The 13580-nt window shown below is 47.6% G+C and overlaps 1 protein-coding gene across 2 annotated transcripts in view; it reads left to right on the top strand.

Moving 5' to 3' along the window:
• Positions 1-13580, top strand: part of LOC121020328 (histone H2B type 1-A) — a 448453-nt gene that overhangs the window by 62810 nt on the left and 372063 nt on the right. The gene's annotated exons all lie outside the window — the stretch shown is intronic.

The following is a 13580-nucleotide window of genomic DNA, read 5'->3' as shown; positions in this document are numbered from 1 at the left end:
AAAATTTTTTTTTAAATACATATTTTGTCTCTGCCCCCACTCTCTGGCACAGAGCTCCAGAATTTCAGATTAGTAATTCCTCCAGTGATAGACATGATAGGAGCACCTGTTGTCATAGTATCTGGACCCAGTCCCTGGTTCCCAAAAGAGCTTCTAAGACCCTTGGACTCTGTGGAGTGATGAGGGTGTCTCTGGTCTTGTAACGGGATGGCTGGGAGCTGGGGGTGCCGGGGAGCTTCAGGATGGGGCTGGTCTCCAGAGACACTAAGGCACTGTGGAAGGTTAGAACTTTCAGCTCCACCATCCTGCCTCCCGGGAGGGGAGAGGGCCTGGAGATCGAGTTATTCGTCAGCTGCCAATCATTTCATCAATCATGCCTGCGCAATAAACCCTCTATGGACAACTTAAACGACGGGGTTCCGAGAGCACCCGCTCTGGTGAGCGTCCGGAGGCCCCGGAGAAGCGGGGCGCCTGGCGCGGGCACGGGAGCTCTGCGCCCCTGCCCGCACTGCTCGCCCTCAGCAGCTTCTCCATCTGGCCGTTCCTGGGTAGTGTCCTGTCTAAGAAACCAGTAAGAGTAAGTGAACTGTTTTCCCGAGTTCTGTGAATCATTCTAGCCAATTTTCAAACCCGAGGAGGGGGTCGCGGGAACCCACGACCTCGTAGCTGGGTCAAACAGAAGCGTGGGTACCGCGGGCACCCACTACCTTAACTGGCGTCCGAGGTGGGCGCAGCTTTGTGGCACCAAGCCTTTCTTAACCAGTGGGGTCTCTGCTAATTCCAGGTAGTTAGCGTCAGAGTTGAATCCTGTTGTGGGACGCCCCGCTGGGGCCCACAGGGGTTTAGAGAACCGCTTGGTGTGGAAAACTCACGCCTTTGGGGTCACAAGTGTTCTGAGCATGGAAACGATTCTCCTTTCGTCATCTGGGTAAAAGCATCAGGGGCCCGAGGACAGTGTGTCCCCTAACGAAGCAGGAAGCTGGAACCATGGGAGCAAGAACAAGAGAAACTGCGTCCAAACCTCCAGAAGATGAACCCGACAGCGACCTGCAGCAGCAGGGCCAGACAACAGAAGCCGCGGGGTACGCGATGCAGAGTCGTAGGCCAGGAGGTCAGAGCCAGTCAAGCCGGCGTCACATCAAGGGAGGAGGGACGCAGGGCCATTCTGACGCTTCGCATAAGCAAGACGCCCCGGTGAAAAATACCGAGAGGACGATGAAGGCCGAATGTGCTGTGACCGGAGAAATGCACACGCCTGCGACGAACGGCAGTGGGGAGACTTCAACCGCTCCGCATGACTTGCTTCCTACGGACGCTGGCGTTGGAACCAGAGCCGTTTCCGTGACGCGTATAGTCTCGGGCTTCCCCCAGACTCCGCGTCCAGCAGCTACCTCCTTTCCGGCCATCTGGGCCTCTGCCCCACATCTGGTTTGTGGATCCAGGTAGATCCCTTACATCTGAGTGAACAGGCATTGCCTGGTTTCCTTCCTGTGCCCTCAAACACGTGTTCGTGCCACCACACCCGTCTCGGGTGCCCTGACTGCCGGAACCCTACCTGCCTTCGGCGAGCCTCCATCAAGAATCATGTCACTACCTTAACGCTTCTTCCAAAAACCTGTGTTTAAGCCCTACGCCGGCTTGACCCCATCCCAAACATCCGGGGAGTGTGTGGTGGGCAGTACTGGGGCCATCGACAAGAGCCACAGCATTAAGCACCAAATGAATATTAGTGAACGCACAACATGGGGGCAGGGCCGAGACCGAAGTCAGAGCTAGCCTCGGGAGGACAGTGTCTCAGGAGAGTAGATGGCACAATGCCTGTGGAAAACGGAATAACCGGGGCTACACCGGCCGCAAGCACGGGTGATCAGAGCACACGTGTGGGTCTGAGGGTGACGGAGGGCCCCCGGCCGCACAGTTTCAGCTGAGCTGGGGCTCGAAGGACAACAGTGAACAGATACAGGAGGTGGATGGGGAGGGCCCTCGACGAAGAGGGCACAGCACCAGCAAAGGTTTGGTGGCAGGAGGGAGCAATCCAGTATCCAGAGTACAGGGAACGAGCGACGTGTGGTTTGTGAGGAGGCCGGAGAGGTGAGTAGAGCGAGAATATACCGTGCGGCCGGGAAGCGCGTTGGTCTTTCATCCGGAAATCAACAGGAGAGGTGTCAGGGGAAGGGCTGTAATCAGGGTCGGAGGGTTCCGAGGTTTTCGCGCGAGGGACCGGGCGGAAGAAGGAGTTCGCGGTGTAATCCAGGGGCAAGCGCTGGGCCCCGGAGGTGGGAGCTCACGTGGTGCGGGGTAAACAGACTGTTTGCCACAGGAGATACGCCTGACAAGACTCGGGAACTAAACGGGAGCAGAAGGTGTATGGGGTGACTCTGAGGTCTTGGTTTGCTACCCGATGGAGGGAGATGCCTCTGAGACAGACAGAGTTCATTCCCAAGTGAGGATGACAAGAAGGAAGGTCTGGGCTTCACGCAGGAGATCTTGGCTTCAGGCAGAAATCCAGCAAACGTCTTGATGTAGGCGCTGCTTGAAATGCTTAGCATGGCTGAGGGGGCCCTGGGGGACAGGATGGCACAAGGGAGGGAAAGCCTGAGAAGGAGCCTCGAAGAACTCCCAACACTGAATGGCCGGCCTGGGGGATAATTCGTCTTTTTAAGAAAAGGGAAAAAAAGAAACGACTAGAATGAGAGGAGAACCAAGAGACTATGGTGCTAAGAGAGGGAAGACAAGAGCCTGTGCTCCAGAAAAGAGTGCAGTCGCCCATGGCATCTGCGGGGACGGGTAGGTTAGGGGGTCAGGCAGTGGGACGGGCAGGTTAGGGGGTCAGACAGTGGGAAGAGGGGGTCAGGCAGTCGGGTGCTGATACGTCTGGCAGTGGAGGGGAGGGGAGAGGCGAGGGGGCAGGAGCAGGACGACTCGGGATGGAGAAAGGAGCTTACAGGGGCACCCGGGGGGCTCAGTCATTGAGCATCTGACTCTTGATTTCGGCTCAGGTCATGATCTCAGGGTTCATGGGATGGAGCCCCGCATCGGGCTCTGTGCTGACAGCGTGGAGCCTGCTTGGGATTCTCTCTCCCCCTCTCTCTGTTACACTCTCTCTGTCAAGATAAATACATGAACTTTAAAAAAAAAAGAAAAAGAAAGAAAGGAAGGAGTTTACAGCGAGTACGTTTAGAACCTGGGGCAGAATGTAGCTGAAAGAAAAAAATGGGTTCTGCTAAAGCACATGTGAATGGCAGGTTTCTGGAAAGGCTGGGGGAAGGGAGGAGCACTGGGGCCGGAAGCCCAGCTGGGTGGATGATGAGCGATGCGTGAGGGTGGCTCCTGCCCTTTCACCACATGGCCCAAGACCGTGCCCTGCCCACTAGCAGGACTCCAGGGGGCTGTCGTCGGGGTACGTGGCTTCTCTTGTCTTCCAGCACGTGGGTAAGTGAAAGGTCGGCGGTGCTCTTTGAGAAAGGGGGAAGCGACCTGTGAGACACCAAGATGCCCTGTGGGTGGCCGCCTCCCTTGGGGCACCTTGGAGCTCCTCCCCCACCACCCCCTTCCTTTAGGACAGTCCCCCCCCGGTCCCCCTGACTGCAGACCACGACATACATTATTTTATAATATCCTTAACACAGGTGCAGTGTCTCGTACACAGTGTCAATGAGTGTGTGTGCGCGAGTGTGTGTTCAATCCCTGCATGACTCCATGAACAGAAGGAATGGCCCGTGGGGGTGCGGGAGACCAGTTAGCCAAGAAATGACTGACAGGGTAAAGGACCCAAGTTTTCTTTAATTTCCTTTGTTTTCCAGAACATAGAATTATCTAAGCCTACGAATTCCTTTCCTCGTCCCATCTGGTGTTGAGTTGTGGGGGACTGGGTGTCTGCACTCAGCAACTCCAGCAATCGAAAGCCAGTCCCAGGCTCTCAGCAGCGGGGATCACGGCGTGTGCCCACCACAGCAGAGTCTCTTATCGGTTTCCGATCCACCCCATCGATACGTACTCCTCCCCTTTCCCTCCGTGGCCTCTTCTGGTTTCTCCTCATCTGTCACTTTGAGTTGTTCCTGAAAAGAAGTTTGATTTCTCCCTGGGCCTGATGAGTAAGTGCAATTTCCCCCCAAACAGGCTTCCATAAAGTAAAGAAACCTTCTCACATTTTCCGCTAACCCACACATCTACAACACACGGGAGTGAAAGCTGAAAATTCTAGAAGAGTCCTTTCACCAAATCTTGGAGTAAAATGTATTTTCTCGCACTTGCTTATTGGCTTGCTTGACAGTCGTTCACAAAGCAACTGGTGCACAGGGGAAGACAAACAAACCCGCGTTGAAAATGCAGGCCCGACACGTGGAACCAGAACTATATGGTGCAAAAGAGATGCACACGGGCTGTGGGTGGGCCCAGCCCCCCAGGAAGGCACGGCCATCTTCTTCCTGGGCTGGGGACCGCCCCTCAGACCCAGCTCCTGTGCTGGTCCCTCTTCCCTTGAATGAAGACATCAGTCCCAGGCCCTGCCAGCACTCTATTGGACACTAAGTCTTGTAGAGAAAGAAAAGAATGCACATAAACGTCACTGTTGAGTGTCTGAACCCGGAGGATAGAAGAAGGCTTTAACACAGTTCAAAGGTATAGTCTGGCTGAGTATGTGTGTGAGTGTGTGTGTGTGTGTGTGTGTGTGTGTGTGTGTGTATACATGTATATATATATGTATATACACACACATTAAGGTCTTTACTTATTTTTGAAACAGAGACAGAGCATGAGTGAGTAGGGGAGGGGCAGAGAGAGAGGGAGACACAGAATCCGAAGCAGGCCCCAGGCTCCGAGCTGTCAGCACAGAGCCCGACACGGGGCTCGAACTCAATAACGGTGAGATCATGACCTGAGCTGAAGTTGGATGCTCAACTGACTGAGTACATTTCTCTCAAGCTGTCTTCCTTGTCCCAGTGACAGGTTATCCTGGGCATCCAATACACATCTCTCCTCCCGATGTAAAAAGAAACAGGACGGTGTGGTGAACGACTGTGACACGGCATAAGGGCCAGGCACATAGTATGAAGCCATCCATCCTTTTTGCTCAACGTGGGTGCTGAATTCTGAAACACTGGTCAGCTCGGGGGTTGGAGCCCCAGCGGTCAGACTGCTGCCTTCCCTAATAAAAGTACATTTTATCTACAGCAATCACAAGGCGCACTTTTTGTACTGGAACGAATTCCCGCTTTTTTGTAACTCCTCTGTTACTAAGAAAATGAAGAGAAAGACTTCGCTCTGAGACGTGCGTTCTCTGGTCCTGCTCAGAAGCATCCCTGGTCCTTTCGAAGAACGAACTGCCGTTTCCTGGGCCAACTGGCCGAGTGCTGCCTGGTATGCTGGACGGAAAGCCTGCTTTACCTGGTTACAAAAGCCAGAAAGGACAAGTGGCCGAGGTGCTAAAGTGGGGTACCCGCTAAGGGACCCACCTGGGGGAACAACGGGGGAGGCACCACGTGTCATCCACACGCAGGGACATTTTCTGGGCTTCTCGGTAAAACAGCTAATGCCACTGACTAATGCCGGTCGTCAGGCCCCCAGGTGTGTTTCTACATGTGAGCTGTGTATAAACACGCCTCTAACCCAGGCGCCCCCCCACCCACCCCGCCCCGTCCGCATTTTATCCAAGTGAGGGGAAATGCCAGGCGAGGACAGGTGTTTCACCAGAGGCTGAGAGCGAATATGACGTCTCTCACCAAAATGTCACTGCTTTCAGTAAACACAGTCCATTGGAAGGAAGAAGGGTATCCCTTAGTTCTCTTTTCTGGGATCTATATTTGGCCCAATTTATGGTAACTAACTCTGTAACAGGGTGTGCGACGTCACATCGAAGACTGGGGTAGGCGGCAATGTGTAACAGATGTAAAATTCCGAAGTGAAGAAGTAAGAGGACCTCACAGAGGTCGTTCAGGGTGTGATTAAAACCCAGTCGTGTGGGGAGGCGCCAAGATGGCAGAACAGCACGGAAGTTTTTTGTATGTCTCGCGTCCATGAAATACAGCCAGACCAACCCTAAACCATCCTGCACACCTAGAAAACCGATCTGAGGATTAACACAACAATCTGTACAACGTGAACCACAGAACTCAGCAGGTACACGGTGCGGAGAGGTGAACTTGGGGGGAGAGAAGCCACGGAGGGCAGGGAGCCGCTTTTGCATGCAGAGAGAGGACAGAGACGGGGGGGGTGGGGGGGGGTGGGTAGAATACGGGAAAAGCACCCCTCCCCAAAAGCAGCCAGAGAGAAGTGGAAAATTGGAAACGGCTGCAGGGACTACACCGAAAAGGGAGAAAGGAGAGGGTTTAAATTCCATTAAGACTGTAAACAAGGGGAGTGTGAAGGCTGCAACTCCGCAGCTCCATACCTGGCAGTGCTGTGGTGGGAAAGGTGAATCCCCAGGAACAGAGTGGGGTCCGTGAGGTTCTCGCGCCACGTGGGGAAAAGCGGTTCCACTGCTGGAAGGACATTTGGTAGAGACTGTTGAAGCCACCTGGTCCCAGCAGACCCGGAAGGCGGCCACATTCGCTGGTGCTGGGGCAAGGTCGTTGAGGGTGAAGCCTGGTGCCAGATGTGTGTCGTGGTTTTCCATAATCCCTGAAACGCTGATGCTACGCTATCTTGCGGACTTTTTCTGGGATGGGCTGGCACCTGGCCGCAGTCTCGGGGCACCGGCAACAGCAGGGTCCAGTGGGCATTCCTGGGTGCAGCCAACATTGGACCACTGCTCATTCGGCCATTGCTCGGTGAGACCCTCCCGCAGAGGGGTGGAGCGGGTCAAAGCCGCAGTCCTTCGGAAGTAAGGGGCCGGGGAAAACAGCCACATCTGAGGCAAAACTCAGGAGAGAGGTGCTGCCCGGGGTCTGGTCACGGAGAGTGAAAAAGCGGGGAGTGGATGAGAGCTGAGGACAGAGGACGGGTGCGCGATTGCTGATCTGGGAGGAGAGACTGGGTGGCTGGGTGGCGCCATTTTGACCGCCCCCGCGCATGCGCATACACACCTACGAGTACGACAACATTCCACCCTAGTAGGCTAGCAGCGCCATCTAGTGGAGAGTGGAGCCATTACACTGAGCCCCGCCCAACTGGGTCAACCTCGCTCTTCAAGAACACAAGTCTCACCGCCTACTTAGTTTATGGACTGTAAAGCGCCTTATAGTTTGACTTCTAGAGAAAAACAAAGTAATTTCAGTCATATTTCAGTCTGTTAGCTGATCCATCTATTCAATTTTCTTTTTCTTTCTTTCTTTCTTTCCCCCTTTTTTCTCTCATCTATCAAGCCACTTTCAATACCCAGACCAAAACACACCTAGGATCTAGCGTCATTTATTAGATTTTGTGTGTGTGTGTGTTTAATTTTTATTTGAATATTTTTTAATTTTAATTTTTTTAATTTTAATTTTAAATTTTTCTACCTCATTAATTCCTTTTCTCCCCTTCAAAATGACGAAACAAAGGAATTCACCCCAAAATAAAGAGCAGGAAGCAACGACAGCCAGGGACTTAACCAATACAGATAAAAGCAAAATGTTTGAACCAGAATTTAGAATCACTATAATAAGAATACTAGCTGGAGTCAAAAATAGATTAGAATCCCTTTCTGTGGAGATAAAAGAAGTCAAAGCTAGTCAGGATGAAATAAAAAATGCTATAACTGAGCTGTGGTCACAGATGGATGCAGCGGAGGCAAGGACAGACAAGGCAGGACAGAGAATCAGCGATATAGAGGACAAACTTCTAGAGAATAATGAAGCAGAAAAAAAGAGGGAGATTAGGGCAAAAGAGCACGATTTAAGAATGAGAGAAATCAGTGACTCATTAAAACGGAACAACATCAGCATCACAGGGGTCCCAGAAGAGGAAGAGAGAGAAATAGAAATAGAAGGATTATGTGAGCAAATCATAGTGGAAAACTTTCCTAACGTGGGGAAAGACACAGACATCAAAATCCAGGAAGCACAGAGGACCCCATTAGATTCAACAAAAACCGACCATCAACAAGGCATATCATAGTCAAATTCACAAAATACTCAGGCAAGGAGAGAATCGTGAAAGCAGCAAGGGAAAAAAAGTCCTTAACCTACAAGGGATGCCAGACAAGGTTTGTAGCCGACCTATCCCCAGAAACGTGGCAGGCCAGAAAGGAGTGGCAGGATATATTCAGTGTGCTGAATCAGAAAAATATGCAGCCAAGAATTCTTTATCCAGCAAGTCTGTCATTCAAAATAGAAGGAGAGAGAAAGTTTCCCAGACAGACAAAACAAAAATTAAAGGAGTTTGTGGCCACTAAACCAGCCCAGCAAGATTTTTAAGGGGGACTTTCTGAGGGGAGAAATGATGAAAAAAAAAATATATATATATATATTCATACACACACACACACACACACACACACACACACACACACACCAAAAGCAACAAAAGATTACCAAGGACCAGAGAGCACCACCAGAAACTCCAACTCTACAAGCATCATAATGGCAATAAATTCGTATCTTTCAGTACTCATTCTAAACGTCAATGGACTCAATACTCCAATCAAAAGACATAGGGTAACAGAATGGATAAGAAAACAAGTTCCATCTATATGCTGTTTACAAGAGACCCATTTCGACCTAAAGACACCTTCAGATTGAAAATAAGGGGATGGAGAACCATCTATCACGCTAACGGTCAACAAAAGCAAGTCAGAGTAGCCATACTTGTATCAGACAAGCTAGACTTTAAAATAAAGATTGTATCAAGGGACGCAGAAGGGCATTATGTCATAATCAAGGGGTCTACAGACCAAGAAGGCCTAACAATTGTAAACATTTATTTGCCAAATGTGGCGGCACCCAAATATATAAATCAATTAATCACAAACATAAAGAAAGTCATCAATAGTAATATCATAACAGTAGGAGACTTCAACACCCCACTCACAGCAATGGACCGATCATCTAATCAAAAATCAATAAGGAAACAATGGCTTTGAATGACACACTGGACCGGACAGACTTAACAGATATATTCAGAACATTTCATCCCAAAGCAGCAGAATATACATTCTTCTCCAGGGCACATGGAACACTCTCCAGAATAGATCATATACTGGGAGGGACACAAATCAGCCCTCAGCAAGTACAAAAAGACTGAGATCATACCGTGCATATTTTCAGACCACAATGCTATGAAACTCAAAATCAACCACAAGAAAAAATTTCGAAAGGTAACAAATACTTGGTGACTAAAGAACATCCTACTAAAGAATGAATGGGCCAATGAAGAAGTTAAAGAGGAAATTAAAAAGTATATGGAAGCCAATGAAAATGATAACACCACAACCCCAAACCTCTGGGATGCAGCAAGGTGGTCATAAGAGGAAAGTATATAGCAATCCAGGCCTTCCTAAAGAAGGAAGAAAGATCTCAGATACACAACCTACCCTTATGCCTTAAGGAGCTGAAAAAAGAACAGCAAATAAAACCCAAAACCAGCAGAAGACCGGAAACAATAAAGATGAGAGCAGAAATTAATGCTATCTAAAAACAACAACAACAACAACAACAACAACAAAAAACAGTAGAACAAATCAATGAAACCAGAAGCTGGTTCTTTGAAAGAATTAACAAAATTGATAAACCATTAGCCAGTTTGATCAGAAAGAAAAAGGAAAGGACCCAAATAATTAAAATCAAGAATGCAAGAGGAGAGATTACAACCAACACAGCAGAAATACAAACACTAATAAGAGAATATTATGAGCAATTATATGCCAATAAAATGTGAAATCTGGAAGAAATGGACAAATTCCTAGCAACATATACACTACCAAAACTGAAACAGGAAGAAAGAGAAAATTTAAACAGACCCATAACCAGTAAAGAAATTGAATTAATAATAAAAAATCTCCCAAAAAACAAGAGTCCAGGGCCAGCTGGCTTTCCAGGGGAATTCTATCAAACATTTAAGCAAGAGTTAACACCTATTCTCTTGAAGCTGTTCCAAAAAATGGAAATGGAAGGAATACTTCCAAACTCTTTCTATGAAGCCAGCATTACCCTGATTCCAAATCCAGAGACCCCACTAAAAAGGAGAACTATAGGCCAATTTCCCTGATGAACATGGATGCAAAAATCCTCAACAAGATATTAGCCAACCGGATCCAACGATACATTCAAAAAGTTATTCACTACCACCAAGTGGGATTTATTCCTGGGATGCAGGGCTGGTTCAATATCCAGAAAACACTTAACGTGATTCATCACATCAATAAAAGAAAGGACAAGAAGCACATGATCCTATCAATAGATGCAGAGAAAGCATTTGACAAAATACAACATCCTTTCTTGATAAAAACCCTCAAGAAAGTAGGGACAGAAGGATCATACCTCGAGATCATAAAAGCCACATATGAACAACCCAACGCTAGTATCATCCTCAATCGGGGAAAACGGAGAGCTTTCCCCCTAAGGTCAGGAACAAGACAGGGATGTCCACTCTCGCCACTGTTATTCAACATAGTATTGGCAGTCTTAGCCTCAGCAATCAGACAACATAAAGAAATAAAAGGCATCCAAATTGGCCATGAGGAGGTCAAACTTTCACTCTTCACAGATGACATGATACTCTATATGGAAAACCCAAAAGATGCCACCAAAAAACTGCTAGAATTGATTCATGAATTCAGCAAGGTTGCAGGATATAAAATCAATGCACAGAAATCGGCTGCATTCCTATACACCAACAATGAAGCCACAGAAAAAGAAATCAAGTAATCGACCCTATTTACAATTGCACCAAAAACCCTAAAATACCTAGGAATAAATCTAATCAAAGAGGTTAAAAACCTATACACTGAAAACTATAGAAAGCTTATGAAAGAAACGGAAGACACAAAACAAAATGGAAATAGATTCCATGCTCCTGGATAGGAAGCACAAATACTGTTAAAATGTCAATACTACCCAAAGCAATCTACATATTCAATGCAATCCCTATCAAAGTAACACCATCATTCTTCACAGAGCTAGAACAAACAATCCTAAAATCTGTATGGAACCAGAAAAGACCCCGAATAGCCAAAGCGATCTTGAAAAAGAAAACCAAAGCAGGAGGCATCACAATCCCAGACTTCAAGCTATACTACAAAGCTGTAATCATCATGTCAGTATGGTACTGGCACAAAAACACACACTCAGATCAATGGAACAGAATAGAGAACCCAGAAATGGATCCAAAAGTGTATGGCCAACTAATCTTTGACAAAGCAGGAAAGAATATCCAATGGAATAAAGACAGTCTCTTCAGGGGCGCCTGGGTGGCGCAGTTGGTTAAGCGTCCGACTTCAGCCAGGTCACGATCTCGCGTGATCTCGCGTGAGTTCGAGCCCCGCGTCGGGCTCTGGGCTGATGGCTCAGAGCCTGGAGCCTGTTTCCGATTCTGTGTCTCCCTCTCTCTCTGCCCCTCCCCCGTTCATGCTCTGTCTCTCTCTGTCCCAAAAATAAATAAATGTTGAAAAAAAAATTAAAAAAAAAAAAAGAGTCTCTTCAGCAAGTGGTGCTGGGAAAACTGGACGGCGACATGCAGAAAAATGAACCTGGACCACTTTCTTACACCAGACACAAAAATAAACTCAAAATGGAGGAAAGATCTCAATGTAAGACAGGAAGCCATCAAAATCTTTGAGGAAAAAGCAGGCAAAAACCTTTGATCTTGGCCACAGCAACTTCTTAATCAACGTCTCCAGAGGCAAGGGAAACAAAAGCAAAAATGAACAAATTGGATGACATCAAACCAAAAAGCTTTTGCACAGTGAGGGAAACCACCAACTTCTGTTGGAAAAGGCAACCTCCTGAATAGAAAATATTCATAAATGATGTACTGATAAGAAATTAACACTGAAAATACATAAAGAATGCCTACAATTCATTTTTTTTAAAAAAAACCTAACGATTCCAATTAAAAAATAGGCGGGGGGGGGGTGTTCCTGGGTGGCTAAGTCAGTGGAGCGGCCGACTTTGACTCAGGTCATGATCTCCCAGGTGCATGAGTTCGAGCCCCGCACCGGGCTCTGTGCTGACAGCTCAGAGCCTGGAGCTTGCTTCGGATTCTGTGTCTCCTTCTCTCTCTGTGCCCCCCCCACCCCGCCCCCGCTCACACTCTGCCTCTCTCTCAAAAATAAACATTAAAAATTTTTTTTAAAACAAGGCAGAGGACCTGAATAGACATTTCTCCAAAGCAGACATCCAGATCGCCATCTGACACGAAAAAACGCTCATCATCACTATCATCAGGGAAATGCAAGTCAAAAGTGCAATGAGGTATATCACTCACACCTGTCAGAATGGCTCTTATCAAAAAGCTAAGAAATAACAGGTGCTGGCAAGGATGTGGATGGAAAAAAAGAAAACCTCTCATGCACTGTGCGTGGGAAAATAAATTGGTGCAGTCACTACAGAGACTAGTACAGAGATCCCTCAAAAAATTAAAAATAGAACTATCACAGAATTCCACAATTCTACATCGAGGTATTTATCTGAAGAAAATGAAGACACTAATTCAAAAGGACACATGCACACCTATGTTCGTCACAGCATTATTTCCAATAAACAACGTACGGAAGCTACCTAAATGTCCGTCGATAGATGAATGAATAAAGACGCGCACCGTATTTATCCAACAGAATATTCCTCAGCTGTAAAAAAAGAATGAAATCTTGTCATTTGCAGCCACACGGATGGAGCCTGACGCTAAATGGGATAAGTCAGAGCAAGACAAATACCGTATGGTTGCACTTATTTGCGAATAAAACACAAAACAAAACAACCAACAAAACAGAAGCAGGTTCACAGATACAGAGGACGAACGGGATGGTTGCCAGAGGGAAGGGGGGTGAAGAGATGGACCAAACAAGTAAACGAAACTAAGAGATACGCTCTTCCAGTTAAATAAGACACAGGAGGGGCGCCTGGGTGGCTCAGTCGGTTGAGCGTCTGACTTCAGCTCAGGTCACTCCATGGGTTCGAGCCCCACGTAGGGCTCTGTGCTGACGGCTCGGAGCCTGGAGCCTGCTTCGGATTCCGTGTCTCCCCCTCTCTCTCTCTGCCCCTCCCCTGCTCACGCTCTGTCTCTCTCTGTCTCAAAAATAAATAACATTAAAAAAAAATGGTTTTTTTAATGAAATAAATAGGGACACTTTTGGGTGGCTCAGCCGGTTAAGCGACTGACTTCAGCTCAGGTCACGACCTCAACATCGTGGGCTCGAGCCCTGCGTCAGGCTCTGTAATAACTGGGAGCCTGGAAACTGTTTCGGATTCTGTGTATCCCTCTCTCTCTGCCTCTCCCCTCCTCATACTCTCTCTCTGTCTCTCAAAAATTAACAGAAATAAAATAAAACATTTAAAAAATTTTTAACAGTTAAATAAAAATAAGCAAACAACTTATTAGAGTAAAACTAGAGTTTATGCATTTAAAGTCATAAAGAATAATGGAATACTAACGAGGGGAGAAAAAAAGAGATAAAATATCAAAAGGGAGGAAGGAAAAATATTATTTGCAAATGATACGATTATCTA

Source organism: Herpailurus yagouaroundi, unplaced genomic scaffold (assembly GCF_014898765.1).
Source record: "Herpailurus yagouaroundi ecotype Mexico unplaced genomic scaffold, PumYag 250, whole genome shotgun sequence".
NCBI lineage: Eukaryota > Metazoa > Chordata > Mammalia > Carnivora > Felidae > Herpailurus > Herpailurus yagouaroundi.
The sequence above is the reverse complement of the archived record's forward strand: the minus strand, read 5'-3'. Positions and strand labels throughout refer to the sequence as shown.